Source organism: Oncorhynchus nerka, linkage group LG26 (genome assembly GCF_034236695.1).
Source record: "Oncorhynchus nerka isolate Pitt River linkage group LG26, Oner_Uvic_2.0, whole genome shotgun sequence".
NCBI lineage: Eukaryota > Metazoa > Chordata > Actinopteri > Salmoniformes > Salmonidae > Oncorhynchus > Oncorhynchus nerka.
Window position 1 is genome coordinate 49,306,822 of NC_088421.1, and position 4,610 is coordinate 49,311,431.

Genomic DNA, 4,610 nt, shown 5'->3' on the forward strand with positions numbered 1-4,610 from the left:
TGACATAGACTGACCAGGTGTTATACATGACATAGACTGACCAGGTGTTATACATGACATAGACTGACCAGGTATGACATAGACTGACCAGGTGTTATACATGACATAGACTGACCAGGTGTTATACATGACATAGACTGACCAGGTGTTATACATGATATACATGACATAGACTGACCAGGTGTTATACATGACATACATGACATAGACTGACCAGGTGTTATACATGACATAGACTGACCAGGTGTTATACATGACATACATGACATAGACTGACCAGGTGTTATACATGACATAGCCTGACCAGGTGTTATACATGACATAGACTGACCAGGTGTTATACATGACATAGACTGACCAGGTGTTATACATGACATACATGACATAGACTGACCATGTGTTATACATGACATACATGACATAGACTGACCAGGTGTTAAACATGACATAGACTTACCAGGTGTTAAACATGATATACATGACATAGACTGACCAGGTGTTATACATGATATACATGACATAGACTGACCAGGTGTTATACATGATATACATGACATAGACTGACCAGGTGTTAAACATGACATAGACTGACCAGGTGTTAAACATGACATAGACTGACCAGGTGTTATACATGACATAGACTGACCAGGTGTTATACATGACATAGACTGACCAGGTGTTATACATGACAGACTGACCAGGTGTTATACATGATATACATGACATAGACTGACCAGGTGTTATACATGACATAGACTGACCAGGTGTTATACATGATATACATGACATAGACTGACCAGGTGTTATACATGACATAGACTGACCAGGTGTTATACATGACATACATGACATAGACTGACCAGGTGTTATACATGACATAGACTGACCAGGTGTTATACATGACATAGACTGACCAGGTGTTATACATGACATAGACTGACCAGGTGTTATACATGACATACATGACATAGACTGACCATGTGTTATACATGACATACATGACATAGACTGACCAGGTGTTAAACATGACATAGACTGACCAGGTGTTAAACATGATATACATGACATAGACTGACCAGGTGTTATACATGACATAGACTGACCAGGTGTTATACATGATATACATGACATAGACTGACCAGGTGTTATACATGATATACATGACATAGACTGACCAGGTGTTAAACATGACATAGACTGACCAGGTGTTAAACATGACATAGACTGACCAGGTGTTATACATGACATAGACTGACCAGGTGTTATACATGACATAGACTGACCAGGTGTTATACATGACAGACTGACCAGGTGTTATACATGATATACATGACATAGACTGACCAGGTGTTATACATGACATAGACTGACCAGGTGTTATACATGATATACATGACATAGACTGACCAGGTGTTATACATGACATAGACTGACCAGGTGTTATACATGACATAGACTGACCAGGTGTTATACATGACATAGACTGACCAGGTGTTAAACATGATATACATGACATAGACTGACCAGGTGTTATACATGACATAGACTGACCAGGTGTTATACATGACATAGACTGACCAGGTGATATACATGACATAGACTGACCAGGTGTTATACATGACATAGACTGACCAGGTGTTAAACATGATATACATGACATAGACTGACCAGGTGTTATACATGACACAGACTGACCAGGTGTTATACATTTACATTACATTTACATTTAAGTCATTTAGCAGACGCTCTTATCCAGAGCGACTTACGACTGACCAGGTGTTATACATGACATAGACTGACCAGGTGTTATACATGACATAGACTGACCAGGTGTTTTACATGACACAGACTGACCAGGTGTTATACATGACACAGACTGACCAGGTGTTTTACATGACATAGACTGACCAGGTGTTATACATGACATAGACTGACCAGGTGTTATACATGACATAGACTGACCAGGTGTTATACATGACATAGACTGACCAGGTGTTATACATGACATAGACTGACCAGGTGTTTTACATGACACAGACTGACCAGGTGTTATACATGACACAGACTGACCAGGTGTTATACATGACACAGACTGACCAGGTGTTTTACATGACATAGACTGACCAGGTGTTATACATGACACAGACTGACCAGGTGTTATACATGACATAGACTGACCAGGTGTTATACATGACATAGACTGACCAGGTGTTTTACATGACACAGACTGACCAGGTGTTATACATGACACAGACTGACCAGGTGTTATACATGACACAGACTGACCAGGTGTTTTACATGACATAGACTGACCAGGTGTTATACATGACACAGACTGACCAGGTGTTATACATGACACAGACTGACCAGGTGTTATACATGACATAGACTGACCAGGTGTTATACATGACATAGACTGACCAGGTGTTATACATGACATAGACTGACCAGGTGTTATACATGATATACATGACATAGACTGACCAGGTGTTATACATGACATAGACTGACCAGGTGTTATACATGATATAGATGACATAGACTGACCAGGTGTTAAACATGATATACATGACATAGACTGACCAGGTGTTAAACATGATATACATGACATAGACTGACCAGGTGTTATACATGACATAGACTGACCAGGTGTTATACATGACATAGACTGACCAGGTGATATACATGACATAGACTGACCAGGTGTTATACATGACATAGACTGACCAGGTGTTAAACATGATATACATGACATAGACTGACCAGGTGTTATACATGACACAGACTGACCAGGTGTTATACATGACACAGACTGACCAGGTGTTATACATGACATAGACTGACCAGGTGTTATACATGACATAGACTGACCAGGTGTTTTACATGACACAGACTGACCAGGTGTTATACATGACACAGACTGACCAGGTGTTATACATGACACAGACTGACCAGGTGTTTTACATGACATAGACTGACCAGGTGTTATACATGACACAGACTGACCAGGTGTTATACATGACATAGACTGACCAGGTGTTATACATGACATAGACTGACCAGGTGTTATACATGACATAGACTGACCAGGTGTTATACATGACATAGACTGACCAGGTGTTTTACATGACACAGACTGACCAGGTGTTATACATGACACAGACTGACCAGGTGTTATACATGACACAGACTGACCAGGTGTTTTACATGACATAGACTGACCAGGTGTTATACATGACACAGACTGACCAGGTGTTATACATGACATAGACTGACCAGGTGTTATACATGACATAGACTGACCAGGTGTTATACATGACATAGACTGACCAGGTGTTTTACATGACACAGACTGACCAGGTGTTATACATGACACAGACTGACCAGGTGTTATACATGACACAGACTGACCAGGTGTTTTACATGACATAGACTGACCAGGTGTTATACATGACACAGACTGACCAGGTGTTATACATGACACAGACTGACCAGGTGTTATACATGACATAGACTGACCAGGTGTTATACATGACATAGACTGACCAGGTGTTATACATGACATAGACTGACCAGGTATGACATAGACTGACCAGGTGTTATACATGACATAGACTGACCAGGTGTTAAACATGACATAGACTGACCAGGTGTTATACCTGACATAGACTGACCAGGTGTTATACCTGACATAGACTGACCAGGTTTTAAACATGACATAGACTGACCAGGTGTTAAACATGACATAGACTGACCAGGTGTTAAACATGACATAGACTGACCAGGTGTTATACATGACATAGACTGACCAGGTGTTATACATGACATAGACTGACCAGGTGTTTTACATGACACAGACTGACCAGGTGTTATACATGACACAGACTGACCAGGTGTTATACATGACACAGACTGACCAGGTGTTTTACATGACATAGACTGACCAGGTGTTATACATGACACAGACTGACCAGGTGTTATACATGACACAGACTGACCAGGTGTTATACATGACATAGACTGACCAGGTGTTATACATGACATAGACTGACCAGGTGTTATACATGACATAGACTGACCAGGTATGACATAGACTGACCAGGTGTTATACATGACATAGACTGACCAGGTGTTAAACATGACATAGACTGACCAGGTGTTATACCTGACATAGACTGACCAGGTGTTATACCTGACATAGACTGACCAGGTTTTAAACATGACATAGACTGACCAGGTGTTAAACATGACATAGACTGACCAGGTGTTAAACATGACATAGACTGACCAGGTGTTATACATGACATAGACTGACCAGGTGTTATACATGATATACATGACATAGACTGACCAGGTGTTATACATGACATACATGACATAGACTGACCAGGTGTTATACATGACATAGACTGACCAGGTGTTATACATGACATACATGACATAGACTGACCAGGTGTTATACATGACATAGACTGACCAGGTGTTATACATGACATAGACTGACCAGGTGTTATACATGACATAGACTGACCAGGTGTTATACATGACATACATGACATAGACTGACCATGTGTTATACATGACATGCATGACATAGACTGACCAGGTGT